At 36.3% G+C, this 17813-nt stretch overlaps 2 long non-coding RNA genes across 3 annotated transcripts in view; one reads left to right on the top strand and one right to left on the bottom strand.

The window, feature by feature from the left end:
• LOC144322020 (uncharacterized) overlaps window positions 1–11429 on the bottom strand; it is a 38775-nt gene extending 27346 nt beyond the window's left edge. For both annotated transcript variants that reach the window (XR_013387584.1, XR_013387585.1), the window contains exons 1-2: window positions 11175–11429; window positions 8063–8303 (exon numbers count right to left, since the gene is read on the bottom strand). This is a non-coding gene — a long non-coding RNA (uncharacterized LOC144322020). The remainder of the gene's footprint in view (window positions 1–8062; window positions 8304–11174) is intronic.
• The window catches only part of LOC144322019 (uncharacterized), a 326103-nt gene that overhangs the window by 215004 nt on the left and 93286 nt on the right, over window positions 1–17813 (top strand). Inside the window, exon 6 of the long non-coding RNA XR_013387580.1 lies at window positions 8815–8890. This is a non-coding gene — a long non-coding RNA (uncharacterized LOC144322019). The remainder of the gene's footprint in view (window positions 1–8814; window positions 8891–17813) is intronic.

The following is a 17813-nucleotide window of genomic DNA, read 5'->3' as shown; positions in this document are numbered from 1 at the left end:
TATTTGGAGAAAGTGAGATGAAATTCCATCTCTAAAGATTTCACATGTATAAGGCCAACTGAAAATCTTGGGGAATATGCCATCATATAATAAATATTATCAAATAGACTTGCTTTTTAATTGCAGAGTTTTTTCATGGAATGAAGTGAGGCATAGAATCTTAAAATAGAGTTTTGGTGCCTACTAATTAGCAGAGCTACCCAAACAGGAAGCATTTATTCCTTGATTAGAGTTTACCCAGGGTTTACTGAGTGCCTACTATGTACTTGGTCCTGTCCTAGAAGTTAGGAGTATTAGTGTAAGTACAATAATCTGGTGGGGGAGGCAGTCATTAATTACTTGAATAAATTAATTAAATACATATATACATGTATTTTCAAACTGTAAGAAGTACTGTAAAAAAACTAAAGGAGATCACATCTGAGGTCATAAAGCACTGCTCTGAACAATTCTAGTAATTTCTAAAGACATTTTGCACTCTTTCCTGTATTTGTTTGTTCATTCATTTTTTTTTCATTCATTTATTTGAGAAAACTTTATGAAATTTACCCTGGTTAATTCCAGGCACTGTGCAAGCAGCTGGGGAAAAAATTCTAGATAAAATACTCATGGTGACTTCTTGAAATTTGTGATTTAGCTATTCAGGTGACCAAATATTTTAAGGAAGTGGAATTAAATATTGCCATTTCCCTTGCAAAATCACAAGGGAAAAAGAGAAAACCAGAGAAATTATCTGCAGATCAAATTAAATCACACAGGTATTATTAGTGATGCCAATTACACACTGACCTTTGTGACAACACATGAACAAGCCTGCCATTTATTGTCAGTGTTTGCAGGAAGAAAGGAGAGTCTCTGTTGACATCATTAAGTAATGACCTTGATTATTGAAAAAGGAGAAGATGCAGAGAAGAAAGTCACAAGAATCTCCTGATTGTATTATGGTTTTCTAACAGGCAACAGATTGTCTCTGACTGGAAGACTTACCCTTTGTCATCCATTCCTAAAATTAATTCTATTTGTTTAAATATTCACAAAACATATAATTTCCTACTTTGCCTCTAGTAAATAGATATTATAGATAGATTTTTAAAATAAGGGGTCTCAAATTCAATAATATCTTTTTATAAATGATTATTTCAAATTCCATTTATTAAGGCTTAATTACTGTCTCTCTATATAATGAGTCCACTGCATACCTTATAAATGCTTCCAATAATCACATGAATTTTAATGAATACACAATAATGGTCTTATTAATTTTAAATTAAATGTACTTGTTCATTTTTGAAAATAAATTTAAAATGCCACTATAAATAACTCAGGAAAGTGAATTCATTTTTACACAAGAGTCTATTAGTTTGGAAGTTTATAACTGTAAATAGCCTTGTTCTTCTCAAAGAATAAGAGTAGCTGATGCAATTTGAGTGATTTTTTTTGGTCTGTGTGCTGTGCACATATAGTCATTACTGGATATTTGTTACATGGATTATTTAGTTTAATTTTTATGCAATAGCAAGGCAGGCTTGGTATTATATTCAATTTAGAGATGTGGAGAAAAAAGGTTTACAGAGGTTACTTGGCAAGCTCAAAATGATGTCTTCTAAGAGTTGACCAGATTTCAGTCTGTTTAAAATCTCAGGTTTTTACTAGGATTTAACCACTGTTTTAGTAGAGTAGCATCATTGACTTAGTTTCTAATTTGTAATTAAATTACACTTGATTTGGGGATGGATCAAAACTGGAAATTTCCTTGATGAATACATTGTTGAAAAGACTTTGGCTTTGTCGGTAATGATAGGAAAAATGATTGCAGTGAAAGCTGAACACCTTTGTCTTAAAGGGGAGAAAATGTGCTGGAACAGTTCATGTTGCCCCATAGGAGAGGGTTATTAATTACTGACCTGCACACCACTGAGTATAACTGTAATCAACAAAATAGGGCTCTCTGCTTCTCCCCATTCAACAGAATGGTCACCAGGGCTGCTTTTAACTCGGCAAGGTGGATATTGTTACCACTGGTGACCCCCTCATTTACCTCAGCTACATGGTCTACATGTCCCAGTATAATGCTACCCACATCAGATTCAACAACATAGTCAAAGCTGAGAATGAGAAACTTGTTATTAATTGGTAGCCATCTCTGTCTTGTAGAAGCAAGATCCCACCAACATCAAATGGAGTGATGCTGGTGTTAAGTATGTTGTAGTCATAGTCTAGTACTCTAGTAGTCCACTAGAGTCTTCACCACCATGGAGAAGGCTGGAGCTCACCTAAGGGTGAAGCCAAGAGGGTCACCTTTTCTGGACCCTCTGCTAATGCCCCTATGTTTGTGATGTGTGTGAATCCTGAGAAGTATGACAACTCCCTCAAGATTGCCAACAATGCCTCCTGCATCACTAATTGCTTGGCCTCTCTGGCCAAGGTCATCCATGACAACTTTGGCATCATGGAAGGACTCATTACAACACTCCTCATCATCATTGCCACCTCTAGGTGACCATGGACAGCCCCTCTGGGAAGCTTTAGCATTATGGCCAAGAGGCTGCCCAGAACATCATTCATGCTTTTTCTGGTGACATCAAGGCTGTAGGCAAGGTCATCCCTGAGCTGAATGGGAAACTCATTGGCTTGGCCCTCTGTGTCCCTACCCTCAGTGTGTCAGTCATGGACCTGACCTGCTCCCTAGAGAAAGCTGCCAAATACAATGACATCAAGAAGGTAGTGAAATAGGCATCAGAAGCCCTCCTCAACTGCATCCTGGGATACACTGAGGACTAGGTTGTCACTTGCGACTTTAGCAGTGACACTCACTCTTCCACTTTCAATGCTGGGACTGGCTATCTCTCAACGACCACTTTGTCAAGCTCATTTCTTGGTATGAGAATGAATTTGGCCTTATGGTCCACATGGCCTGCAAGGAATAAAAGCTCCCTTGACCACCAGCCCCAGTGAGATCAAGAGGAAGAGAGAGGCCCTCAGCTGCTGGGGAGACGTTGCCCCAATTCATCCCCCAACACATCGAGAATCTCCCAACCTCTACAGTTTTCATTCCAGACTCTCTGAAGAAGGGGAAGGATTTGGGGACCCCTAGCTTGTCATGTACCATCAATAAAGTATACTGTACCCAGCCAAACAACAACAACAACAACAACAAGAACAACAACAACAAAATAAGATAAAAAATCCAAGATGAGTATTAGGGTAGCAGGTCCCTAATGTGTTTTTCTATTTCAAGTAATCATAATGCTTTCTGATTATTCACATATTATTGGAAATTTAACTTTTGAGAGACATTTAAAACTTCTTTCCACTTTTATATTCAGTCTAATGGAAAGCCATTCCTTCAGTTTTTGTTTGTCTAAGAAATTCTTTTTTTACTTTTGAAGGATTTTTTTCAGGGTATAGAATTCTAGGTTGGTGTTTTTTTTTTTCTCAACACTTTAAATATTTCACTCTACTCTCCTTGCTTGCAAGGTTTCTGAGGACAAATCAGATGTAATCTTATCTTTGTTCTTCTGTAAGAATGGTAATATTTTCCCTTTGACTTCTTTTTGATTTTCTGTAGTTTTACATAAGTTTTAACAAAGCTATGGGAAAAGGTGTATTTTGTGTTGCTTTAATCAATTCTAAAACAAATGATCAGTGATGCTCAGCAGGAAGACAGATAACTTCTTTTTTTATGGATAATTTCATTGGAATATTATGCTTTCTTCTCCTCTTTCTTTTTTTATATCTTTTTTTTTTTTTTTACTTTTTATTTTGTTGTTTTTAAACTTTTTTAAAGCAAACTCTTCCTCCTACGTAAGGCTTGAACTCATGACCTTGAGATCAAGAGTCTTCTTCTCCCCAGATGTCCTCTTCTTTCTCCTCTTTACTTTTTCTCCTCTTCATAATTTTTCCTCTTCCTCTTCTTCCTTTCATATTCCTCATCTCTCTCTTTTTTTATTCATACAGCAGTATAACTTTTTAAGTGAGGCCAGAACAAAACTTGGCTATTTTGTATGGTTGACTATCTTGATTATCATACACTGTGAGTTGTATGTACTCACAGTGCCCGTAAGGGCAATAGCTAATTTTCAAATGAATGAATGTCACTGTTTATGCAAAAGTGCTTAGAAAGAGGGGTAATTGAATAGGAAAATCACATGCATAATTTCTATAGACAAATTATTCTTTTTTTTTCCTCATGTGCTCAAGTTGCTTTGATTCAAAAATGTAACTCTGAAGGGCAGGCTTTATTTTACAAAACTACATTTTCTTGGGTGGTCTGTTTGATTGCTTGACTAAAGACATATCAAGAAGCTGTCATTTGAAAAGATTCTTTTCTCAGATTTGCAGGTTAAAAAACTCAGAAATATTGGTTGTGTGAATGTTGCTACTGTGTGAAACATGAGCTCACACTGACTATTCAAAGAGCAACATCAGAATGAGGACCATTTCCTAAACAGGCTGCTTTTCAGTTAATAAGCACAACTCTGAACCTCAGTCTAGAAAAACTGATTGTCGTGACACTTATCTCTTAAATGAAATGTAAAGTCTTGGCGTGGAGAGATGTTTACAATCACAGTCTGTGAGAGCTTGGTGTTTAATTTTTATATCAAATTGCTTTTACTTTTGTAAACTTATAATTTTTATCTGTAGAGTATCTTAAACTTCATTCTTATTCTTCTCTTGCTATGCAAGTCAAAAAAGAATCTTTCATAATTAAATTCCTTTATTAGCAGTGTTGTTACTTAAATTTTGTAGTAATGATTGGTGGTCAATGCCATTGAAAATAATTTCCATTGAAGAGGTTCATCTACCCTCTTGAAAGGCTGTTTTACTGTTTGGATTCATTCTTGCAGTGAAATGTTCCTAAGTGCACCAAATAGCCCAAACACAAAACCAAAATGAAACCACCAAAAAAATCCCAAAAGAAACAAACGAGAAAAACTAGAGTTGAAAAATTCAGCCAATGCAGCATACATTTGTCAAGCCCTGAGTAAGCAGTAGATATTGACCAGATGCTGAGTTACAAATATAAATAAGCCTTCAAGATGCTTATGGTGGTAACAGAGCAGCCCCAGAACTACAGAGTATAATGCTGACTAATGGGTGCCTGGGGAAAGGTATTGATTGTGAGGGTGCTTTAGCTCTGACATTGACCATCTTATTGATTAGTAAGGTTGGCTTAGTTGACTTGGCTAGCTAGGTGCATATCTCTCTTCTTCTTTACATCTCTATCCATGTGTCTTTAGAATCTTGTCAAAGAGGAAAACTTTCTAGGTGAGAAAGGGCTATTTATTAGCAAAAGCATAGTGTAATTATAAATAAAATATTCAGGGGAAAGCCACAAGGGAAAGGTGTTATTTGAACAAGCCCTTGAAGGATTAATGCTATTCTTACTGTGAGGGCTGAAGACAGGTGTGTGAAAGACATTTCATAGATGAGGAACAGCATGGGCTTGATGGGAAGATACAAAGCGTGTTGAAGAAGGCAAAATTATTAGGAATGACAGGGTGTGACTATGGCAGTTGATTCAAAAGAGTGGGGTCATCCATCTCTTAAAAAGTGAACTCCGAGTGTATCAATTTTGAGTGGATTTCAGAATAATGTGTTGCCAAGTATTCAACCTGAGGAATTATTTAATCATGGAAAGCTTATGGGGAGCATGAGAAGGTGTAGAAACTTCAAGAAAAAAAAACAGAAAAGAAAACTTGAAAGAATGAGAGAAAGATGCTGAAGACAAGAATGTGCTCAGAAAAATAAGTTGGAAACATCTTCTATATACTTGACCTTTATATAGTTGCCTGTGAGTCTACCACTTGGGCAATTGGGTAAACCCTATGACAAAGCATTATTTTATTCACTCCTTTAAGACCTGAGATTATGGGGATCCCTGGGTGGCGCAGCAGTTTAGCGCCTGCCTTTGGCCCAGGGCGCGATCCTGGAGACCCGGGATCGAGTCCCACGTTGGGCTCCCGGTGCATGGAGCCTGCTTCTCCCTCTGCCTGTGTCTCTGCCTCTCTCTCTCTCTCTCTGTGACTATCATAAATAAATAAATTAATTAAAAAAAAAAAGACCTGAGATTATGCTACAGATCTTTAGATGTTCCCTAATATGCAGTGAATTTCAGGGCCTGAACAGCACTTTTATTTTTCAGAGAGTAGAGAGCATCAAGTCCACAATAGAATGAGACTCTATTTAGCACTTTCAGCTGACAGTCCTGGAGAAAAAACACTGCTTCATTCCTGATGGCAGTGTCTCATAGTACGGCTAATATTGATTAGGGGATGCCACATTAAAATTACCCAGAAAACTTTCCCCCTTTGAGATGAATACTTGTGGAAATGAGTGGGCATTAGGCTGTATTTGGTATCTGAGGAGCACATGTTCTTAAAATGATGTTATTTGAGAAACTATTTCAATTAGGAGGAAAAAAAACCTGCTTAAATCTGGATATACTACTAATCACAGTATTAAAAACAGAGCTACACAATCTTGTTTTTTTATTTCTCTGGGGTTCAGGCTTCACATGTGGTTAGTCATGTGCAAAACAAAATGAAAACTTCCACTGTCAATTTACGTTGATTCCCATCTGCCGTGAATGGTAACCCGTGATCTTTTCTAATCGGGTATTTTTGTTGTGTTCTTGTTGCTATTTTACAAAGAATCTGCAATCACTTATTCTGTGCATCTCACCCAGTTCTTGAAAAGAGACAACACTTGAAAACATAATGGCCAGATGATCTCAGGATGCAAGAATCCTTCAGATGTTTGCTGGGAACTATTGAAAGATGCTTCAGTGTGACAAAAGCAGGAAATGTTAATTTTCAGCTCTTTTATAAATAGAGGGATGATCTGTAAAGGGAAAACTGTTGTCACAGCAAATGTACACTTGAGTGATTCAAACCTAATTAGCGGTTATATGATTCACTTTGAATATATTTACTGTAACAACTGGTAAACTCCGTTTCAAATTCAGCTGTTGAATAGACTATTTTTTTAAACAAAACCTTCTGAAAATTTCTTTTTCTTGTTTTTCTTATCCAAACCAACGTTTTTTTCATCCCTTTGCCCTTGATATATGTGCTATCTATAACCAATGATTAGCTTCCTCTATCTTCTTTTGGTTCCCACCCTGCTCCTTCTTGCAAAACTCGCAATGTATTTACTTGAAGAAAGCATATTAGCATTACTCAGTTTTTCTCAGCGGCAGCAGAATGTCTTATCTGGTGCAAGTGTGTAGTAAGTATAGAGCTATTTAATTATGAAAAATAGTCATGATCCCCAGAGACTATTGAATAAGATGTCCAAAGCAATTGGTATATAGTAATCTTTGTTAAGCATAAGTTTTGTTAAACTTATTTATAAGTTTATACTTATACTTGATTAGGTATGACCAAGAAAAGAGGAATTCAAGTAGAGTGATGATTTAGTGACAGTAAATGCAAGCAATTTGCTATATGGTTAATTAAAAGAACTCTTTATATAAAGTATGTGTAATTGATCTCTTGGATCTACCACAGATTTATTTGGAGGGAATCATTCCCATAACAAAATATTCTAAAATTCAGATAATATGTGCTTCAGATCAGCAGTAATGGAAAGAAAAGACTTTTCTACTTATGCTTTAAAATAATGTGATTATAAAAATAGCAAGTTTGTGGCAGATATTTTGGAAAATATTGGAACATATAGAAAAAAAGTAAGAGAGTAATTTTACTAGTCATAACCCTTAGAAGTATTTTGTTTCCCATTTTCCAGTCTCAGCATGTGGAACTAAAAAAAAAAAACAATTATATTATATATATACTTCTGTAGCTTTTTGGAGCACAGTGCTTTTCTGAGTGCTTGCTTGGATTTCTTCATGCCTCACTGGGCTCTTTGAAAACCCTGATTCCTCACCCCAGAGATAGACATGATCCACAAAGAATGCTGCTGTTTCATAGCTATGCCAACATGCATTTTCCTAGACACGTGAGACGCTTGTTGAAAATAGTAACTTTTGCCTACTGGTTTGTGAAGGTGTAGGTATTAGACATGAACAAGTATTAAAAATAAACAAACTTTAACGTACATTTTGGCAGGGAAAATTGAGAGAAGGAAAGTTTCTAGAAGGTTCCTTAGACAGTGAGGGCAGAATCCTTGAGAGATGTCTCAAATCCAGGGTCATCCAGCAGCTGGGTGGCTCAGTGGTTTAGCATCACCTTCAGCCCCAGCGTGATCCTGGAGACCTGGGATCGAGTCCCACGTCGGGGTCCCTGCACGGAGCCTGCTTCTCCCTCTGCCTGTGTCTCTGCCTCTCTCTCTCTGTATGTCTGTCATGAAAAAATAAATAAAATCTTAAAAAAAAACCCAAAATACCCATGGTCATCAAGGTGGTGAGGACAAAGTTACCTGAGTTGGAAGGATTTCACCTCTCTGTCAGGTGATCCCCTCAGTTGGGTTTAAGGAGATTGTGAATAAGCTCTTGATTTTGGCATCCATGTAGGCTAGTTAGCTTTATACAGAAAAACAAATGAAAGAAAAACCAAACAAAAACCCCCATTCCTTGGCCGCAGATATTTGTGCCCTGATGAGTTTAGTCATATCACTTTGTTTTCTTTTTAAATTGTAGCTAGAGAAATGAAAAAAGGATCACCCTGACAGCAAAGAGAAAATTACTTTACCATAGTGGGTGGATAATGTGCTGTGAGGTCAGATTCTTAAATATCTGTGGTTGGAATTTTTTTTTTTAATTTTTATAAGGCTGAATGATTTTATTACCACTAATAACCTGTGTGACTCTGAAAGCTAAAATAATCTGGGTAATAAAAATTTATGCTTTAGGACAGAAGATGATTATCTGCAGATGAGAGGGAGGAAATTCTTCTTTCCCCAGTTTTCTCTGCTAACGACACTGTGGGTGAGTAATTCTGTGAAGCTTTGGCTAACGTTCTGTGGTGGATGGGTGGGCAGGACCTTCTTTGAAATATCACATGGTGGTGGCTGTAGGCAGTGAACTAGGCAAGTGATGGAGTAATCGGAAAGTTTATTTAGAGCAAAAGGACCACTTGGAGATACTGCAAAGGAGGCTGATCTTAAGATATTTGGCCTCTTGTGAAGGAGTCCATTCCTTAAACTGTTAAGCTTTAATTTCTTCATAAGTTTATTTTAAAATGAAAACAGCTCTTTATGATGGAGATTGTTCACTGTGTGGGAGTTGCACCATTTTTGAGACACTTTCTTCCCCATGTTCTGCAAGATGGCAGATTCGGGTGTTTTAAACAAGGAGTTGGGGAGAATAGTATTAAAAGTATGCTGGGTTTAATCTGGGTTCATGGAAGACAGGACTTTCTGTTATTATTCAAGTATGAATGGATTTAATTTGTGGATTTCTGTTCCAATAGTTAAAGGAAAACTATTCAGAGTAGAGGTAACAGATTGAAGTATGTGAATTTCTTCCGTAACCCTCTAAATCCGATTATATCTGACCTAGAGCCCCCTCACACGAGGATAGCAAGAAATCTAAGCTCAGTCAATTACTACCCATTCTTCCAGAAATAGACTTCTATTCCAATGGTGCTAATAGTTTAGAAAAACAATCTCTAAAAAAAATCTGCATGTGGTGTTCTATTAATGTTTATTATAAAACATACAAAAATAGAATAGAGATTTCTGCAACTATTATTTTTTAAGTATTTAAATTATAATATTAATAGAATACATCTTTGTCATAGTGTTATTCATAATTATTAGCAAGCAAAACTTGATCGAGTGTGCTTTATAGTTTTGAAAATATTCATTTTATCGGTGATGCAAATGTTGGCTCATAAGTCCAGTTTAATTTCACACTTGGTTTTAATGAAAACAAAGCTGAAAAAGATACCTAATAAGAATAAGTAGATTCGGGATCCCTGGGTGGCGCAGCGGTTTGGCGCCTGCCTTTGGCCCAGGGCGCGATCCTGGAGACTCGGGATCGAATCCCACATCGGGCTCCCGGTGCATGGAGCCTGCTTCTCCCTCTGCCTGTGTCTCTGCCTCTCTCTCTCTCTGTGACTATCATAAATAAATAAAAATTAAAAATATTAAAAAAAAGAATAAGTAGATTCATATGGATGAAGTGAAAACTTGATTCTACTTGTGAAATTATAACTTTTTTTATATCTAATAATAGAAAGGTTTCGTTGAAATTTATCTGGTACATTTTCATGTTCCATGATGTCACTGAGTTAATAGTTCTTATCCATTAACATGAAGGTATTTCTTTGTTACATTTTACTGAAAGGTTTAAATCCAGTGATACTCTTTGTGTAGATGATTATAAAACAGCCTAGAAAATTGTATATCTAAGTCTTTTAAATTGTAAGAAATGAGGCTTTTTAAAATAAGAGATAACATGCTTATTTAATTTTGGCAGCTAAGTCACATGTTTCCATTTCCAAACATCTGTTTTCAAAATGCTCTATCTATACCTTAAAATTCTTTTAGGCTATAGTCATTGTAGGCTCACATTTAAATGTCACCTTTACCTTGAGGGAACATATAAGGGTGGTGTTTTTTGAAAGAGAGAGAGAGAGAGATGAGGGGCAGAGGAAGAGAGAATCTCAGGCTGATTGAGGTGCGGCTCCATCTCACAGCCCTGAGATCATGACCTGAGACAGAATCGGATGCTTAAGTAAACTATCCAGTAGCCCCGTTTTTTGTTTTGTTTTGTTTTGTTTTTTGTGGTGTGTGTGTGTGTGTGTGTGTGTATGTGTGTGTTTAATCTTCCAGGTGTCTTAGTATTGACATTCACTTATCACAGGAAGGTAAACAAATCTGAAATGCGTATCTTTTTGTAAAAATTATATATATGTAATTTATGTTTAAATTTGACAGTCCTTTTAAATACTTTGCCATTAGATAACATTAAATAAAGGATGGTCACACAACCATTTCATTCCACTACATGGAAAGATTCCCTATGTGAGATCCCATAAATCTATAAACTGCTGTACAGAAGCTGCAAAACATAGCAATGCATGGAAAGTCAGTGAGAGCCTAGGCAAGCCTTGCTATCCTCTGCTTTGTAGACCTACCACTTTCCCGTCAGGTTAACTGAATACTGTGGCTGGTGTAGAAGGGTCTGACAAATGGATTATGTATAAGTTCTTTTTTCCCTTAAACTAATCTAACCCTTAGATGCAACTATAGAAGTATATTTATACCTGGAAAATGAGTGATACGTTCTCTTCAGAATGTCTCCTCTGACCTTTGACTCACACTGACACTAGAGGGCAGTGTTCAAGCCCTGGAGGCTCTGTGCTACTGTGCCTGTATGGAACTTGGGAACAGTAGGTGAGGCTGGGGCTTGTCTGCCCAGCGTTCAGCCTCTCTACAGACAGTTGCTCATGTTTGAGGGTCAGCTATCTCAGTGCAATCCTACAAAGAAGTGGAATCACTGGCCTCTGGAATCCATGAAATGTTCCACTAAGGAGTTGTGTGTTTACCACACAATGGAAGTTCTTTATGCAGTTTCAAGTAACTCACCATGAGGTTCTAGATCCTCAGCTCCCTACTGACCAGGACTTTTTACTGTTTTGAGTAAAAAAACAGCCTAGGTTCAGTGTGGGGAGGTGGATGAGGGATGGGCCAAACCTGTGTAGTGGATTTGAGGAGTTTGAGGAAGGCTCACCTAACTCACAGGCATCTCTACCAGAAAGCCCAGAAGTTAATCAGTCAGATTTGCATTTGAACGCCAGATCCCCATGCTTGGTGAGAGACCTTAACAAAAGGTTTAATGTCCCAGAAACTCAGTTTCCTCTTCCATAAAATAGGCTAAAAAGGCTTACCTTTCAGAGTTGGGAAGAGGATTAACGATAATGTATGTAAAGTGTTTAGTATACTACCTACATGTTCAATAAATAGTGGCTTTTAACCCATTTTTCTTACTCCTTTTCTGCGTGTATCAGATCCCTTCTTCGTATTTGGAATGAGCAAAGAGAATATAATAGATTGACTATCTATCCAAAATTCATTTGTTGAAGCCCCAGTAACCAGTGTGTTGGTATTTGCAGGTGGCGCCTTGGAAGGGTTTTTAGAATTAGAGTAGTTCATGAGGGTGGGGCCTTCATGATGGAATTAATTAATATCTTGTAAAAAGAGGAGGAAATACAAGCTCTCTCTTTGTTTCACTCTCTCTCTGACTCTTCCTCATTCCCTCTCTCCTCATCTCCCACAATGTGAGGATGAAGCAAGAAGATGGCAAACAGTCTGCAAACCAAGAAGACCTCTTTATTTGATAAACGAAATACATTTATTTCAGACAATGGGAGTTCATGACTCAGAATGTCTATTTGAATCCCAGCCCTGATACTTACTATGTGTTATCCTAAAGTAATTATTAACCTCTTGAAGTTTTTTTTCTTCATCTCTAAAGTGGGTTTAAGTAATACCTTATGGAGTTATTATGAAAATTGAATAAGAGAATTCACATAAAGTTATTGACAACAATCATAATATTATCAGAGGTTGGTGTTATTACTCGGGGATTTTATGTAATGTGAAAAAGACACTGTTCCCACTCTCGAGGATTTTAATGACCGGAATGAGCTACTTCTTAGCTTAATGAGTGATTCTAGATGCAAGAAGACTGTCATATGGGGGGCTGCATTGTCTGTACTTAATGGTAAAGTGCATGTGTATTTCTAAGTACTTTATCACTATTTGCTGTGCCAGATGTCCTTCTACATCTCATTTATATTCAGCATGCTTTTTCTGATATGAAATCTTTCTTATATATTGCTCTTTTTTTTTCATTTGGCAATCTTAGGTTTGCTATGGAGTAACATGTCAAATAATTTGAAATTTTGTTCTTGGAGTTATCATATCCTACTCATTTCACTAAATACAAATGAAAAAAATGAAAAAAATAAATACAAATGAGAAATTCAAATAGAATTTGGGTTTAGATCAATTAAGTTCTTTTTAATCCTTATTATTTTCAAACACAACAGATGAATAGAAAAAAAGGAAAATACGTTTTATTTTTTTCCTTACTTAAAATTCTAGATTTGGTTACAAAATACATCAGTTAATTGTTGACATGATGATGTAGTATTTTCAGCTGATAAAGTCAAAATAAATTATGCTACTGAATTTATAATTCAAATATTTTGCTATAGTTCTTCATGTGTACATTTTCTTAAAGTGGGAATGTTTATTCAACTTGTTCTATCTGAGGATATTATTTAGTTGCATAGAAATATATATATATTCCCCAGGAATGGACTCAACAGCATCACCTCAAATTTTAGATTCAGAAAGAATTATCTTAACAGTTACAAGATGTGCTCCTTCTGGGTTCATGAGTACTTATTACTCAAGCACAAAAGGTATAAGTAGAAACAATCTCTTCCTCTCCCCCTTTCTTTTCTCTTTTTCTTTTTTTTTTCTATCTCTTTCTTTCTTTCTTTCTTTCTTTCTTTCTTTCTTTCTTTCTTTCTTTCTTTCTTTCTCTCTTTCTTTCTTCTTTTTGGAAAGGAAAGAATAAAAAGTCTAGAATTCTATTGAGAATCACAAAGAGTCTGGATTATCCTACATAGTATTATACTTATTGTTTCTGCATTGGTTATCTGTCATTTCCTCCTAAAATCCCTGTAAAAGAAGCTTTAAAATTACATTTGTTTCTCAACGTTCAAGAGAAGGAATGCTTATAGTTGTAGTAAAAGAAAATATTTTTAAGATTCTGAGAAAGTCCCTAAACTGAAAGAAATGTATCCACTGAGAGAAAGACATTGTGCTATTACCCGAGGGATTTTACAGGAATGGAAAAGACATTATTCCTGTTCTCAAGGAATTTATGACCTAAAGGAAAATTAAGAAAAGATGTGACTTTCACTGAAAGTCTAGGCTGCACTTTCCTATAGCATTTTCCCTTTGCACCTTTCTGGACAGAGAAGCACTTAAATGTGAATAATAATTATTTTAAAAATTCCCCTCTGGGGGGAATTAGCATTAAGGAAAATATCAAAATATTATTTCAGAGATGAATGGTGAAGAAAAGGATAATGAAGAGTTCAGACTATACCTATTTTATATTCACTATATGAATGCACTAGATGAATCACAGAGGGTTAATATTTGTTTCAAGTCAAGTCCCCGTGTCCACTTTCCCTGAGTCAGAAACATAATCCTCATCCTTGGATACCCAGCATTAGTGTTCCTCCCAAACTGATCATATGCTCCATTTCCGTGTGTTGCTTAATTGTTCATCAGCTCCTTTCAGGAAGAGAAAACAGTACATGTTAATGTGTTTATTTATTTGTGATTTTAACTTTAAGTAATCTCTATGTCCAATGTGGGGCTCAAACTTACAGCCCTGAGATCAAGAGTTGCATGATCCACTGACTGAACCAACCAGGTGCCCCAAAGTGTACACATTTAAAAGCTAATAAATTTTATGTGTATTTATTAGTAAGGTTATCTAGATACTGCCTCTTTCACAGATAAGCTAAAATTACAACACATAGCTGATATAAAATGGAATCTGTCATGTTAATCTTTTTCTTGTTTTGAAATCGTACATGAATTGACTCTGAGAAATTCAATTGACTGGATGAAAGTAAAAGTTTTGAAAGCTTATTTAGACATAAAAAAATTGAAGACATAATAGAGGGAAAGAGTTGGAAAATTGGAAATAACATTTTCTGTCTTGCAGCCACCATTCTTCCAACACTTCAGCTTTGTATAAAATTATTTGGGGAGTATTTTAGGATCTCTCTTTTCCTATGTGACCATATTTTGTTATCAATATCAATATAACAATTAAAGGATTTAATTGTTTCTTACCCAATGTGTATAATTTCATGTTTCTTACCCAATGTGTATAATTTCATGTTTCATGTTTCTTACCCAATGTGTATAATGTTTCATGTTTTCATGTTTTTCATGTTTTAAAATGACTGTAACATTGATGAGAAAATGAATTTAGGTAAGGCTTGATTGGTATAAAGAGGTAGTGTGTTGGAAATCCTAGAATCACTAAGATTTATTGATCTTGTGTCTTCCATTTAACATTGATATCCATAAAGGAAAAATGGCAATGGAATGTTCCTCCCCCTCCCCATCTCCCAGCTTTGTTAAAATGTAATTGGCATACAACATTGTGTAAGTTTAAGGTTTACAAATGCTGATGTATCGCAATATGCTCATCACTGTTGCATTAGCTAACATCTCCATCACATCACAGGTCACTATTTCTTTTCTGTAGCAAGAACATTTAAGACTTACTTTCTTAGAATTTTCAAATATACAATAGGTACTGTTAACTAAAATCACAATACTGTGCATTAGTTCCTGAGATCTTATTCATCTCTAACTGCAAGTTTATACCTTTTGAGCAACATTTTTACCTTATCCCCCACCCTTAGCCTGGTAATCACCATTCTACTTTGTATTTCTACCAGTTCAGCATTTTTAGATTCACATATAAGTGATACCATATAGTCTTTTTCTTTCTGTCTGACTTATTTCACTTAGAATTATGCCTATATATATATCTCTCTCACATCTCTATGTATATACCACATCTTCTTTATCCGTTCTTCCATTGATGGGCACTTGGATTGTTTTCATATCTTGACTGTTGTGATTAATGCTGCAATAAACATGGGAATACACATATGTCTTTGAAATCTTGATTTCATTTTCTTTGCATATATATCCAGGAGTAGGATTGCTGGTTCATATGGGAGTTACATTTTCAATTTTTTTGAGAAGCCTACATACTTTTTCCATAGTAGCTATAGCAATTTATGTTCGTATCAATATTACATAAAATTTGGCAAAGGGATGTTCTTGTCAGAAGAACTCTTCTGCAGTCTTAGGTAGACTATTTTCTAGAAATTCATCTCACTTTCTGCCTCTGGCAGAGCAACTGCAATGAAAATCATAGGTGCCCTTTGTCTATACCTTATGGGAATTTCAAACCTAGAACATCTCCTAAGCTGTTGGTTCTCTCCTTTTGCGCCCTCTAGACTAATCTAGCTCTCCACTGTCAAAAATGTGCCCATATCTGTGAAATAGTGGTATTGGAGACAGAGTGGATGGCATGCTAGTGAAGAGACAGTAGGAGTGTCAGTAAAAGAATATAAAGCAAGAAGCGTGGGTTTTCAGAGTCCATAGGCTAACTGGTTTGTGCTCCAATCATAGCTCCATTGTATTTCATCATGCAGTTTAGAAAAAATTTTTTAAAGATATTTATTTGAGAGAAAGAGCACAAGTAGGGGGTGGGGCAAAGGGAGAGAGAAAAGCAGACTCTTCACTGAGCAGGAAGCCTGATGCAGGGCTCCAGCCCAAGACTCAGATTATGACCTGAGCTGAAGGCCTGACCTGAGCCTAAGGTAGATGCTTAACCGACTGAGTCACTCAGGACTCCAATCATGCAGGGTTTTTTTATTTTTAAAGATTTTATTTATTTATTCATGGGACACACACACACAGAGAGAGAGAGAGAGAGAGAGAGAGAGAGAGGCAGAGACATAGGCAGAGGGAGAAGCAGGCTCCATATAGGGAGCCCAACGTGGGACTCAATCCCAGGTCTCCAGGATCACGCCCTGGGCTGAAGGCAGCTCTAAACTGCTGAGCCACCTGGGCAGCCCTGCAGGTTTTGATAGTTTGAAAAACTTTCCAGGTTTTTAGCAGAATGTCCCAATCTTGATTACTGTTACAGAGCTGTTGTAATCTTGATCTTACAAGAGAAAAGATTGTTATCTTCTATTTACCTGTAATTTTTTTCATTCTATATAATGATTCCAGGGTAATAATACTTACTATGAGCCTCACAGGGGATATTTTAATAATTAAAGTGATAATATCCTGAGAAATAATATATATACAAAACAAAGTGAGTAAAGTAAGATGTATTTAATGAATAATTTAATGCAACTGATCCCACTGTCCTTGCAAAACAAATAAGATGAAGGGAACTTTATTATTTTTAAGTGTTTTCTCTTGAAAGTCACTAGAGTATTATCTTCAATAAAAAAAAAAGAGAAATGAGGTACCATTCTCTGTCCCCAGAGCTATAATACTCCCTTTTGCTTTGAAATCATGAAAGTTGTATTTCAATATAGAATTCAGATGATAGCTTAGTTTTTTCTTTTTAAGATTTATTTATGTATTTATGTATTTAGTATGTATGTATGTATGTATTTATTTATTCCTAAGAGACAGAGAGAGAGGCAGAGACATAGGCAGAGGGAGAAGCAGGCTCCATGCAGGGAGCCCCATATAGGACCCAACCCCAGGACCCCGGGATCATCACCTGAGCCAAAGGCAGACCACCCAGGTGACCTGATAGCTGGGTTCTTAAAGATAATATCACTGAATAGGGAAGTTGTAATGTAATTTGTGGGCAGAATTTTTTTCCTAAGACTATTCCCTATTGAGAAGTTCCAATTGTGAAGTAGGTTTTTTTTTTTCTATTATGAATGGATGTAATTTTATGTATGCACAAACACTCCTGCACATGTGTACATGTGTGTGCATATATGTGTACCTAGCATATAGGTGTGCTCTGCCCTCATATTGCCCATGCATCCTGCATGCTGAACCTCTTAAGTAATTTAGATTCAGATTCATCTAAAGGGAGTAGAAGACCCAGGATCTCCAGGCATTGGAATAAAGAGGTTTCCATTTCTCTCATCTCTGTCAGTCAGTCTTGGTTTTATTGTTGCAAGAGCTAAACTATCTGATATGCTTCAGAGGGTCTCACTGGGCATGTCTTCAATCGTATTCTTCCATAATGGTCACCAAGTCAAGCCTATGGTGCCACCAGACTTTACTGAAGGTTTTCAAAATGTATT

Source organism: Canis aureus, chromosome 10, assembly GCF_053574225.1.
Source record: "Canis aureus isolate CA01 chromosome 10, VMU_Caureus_v.1.0, whole genome shotgun sequence".
NCBI lineage: Eukaryota > Metazoa > Chordata > Mammalia > Carnivora > Canidae > Canis > Canis aureus.
Note: the sequence above shows the minus strand (reverse complement) of the source record. Positions and strands in the feature narration are given on the sequence as shown.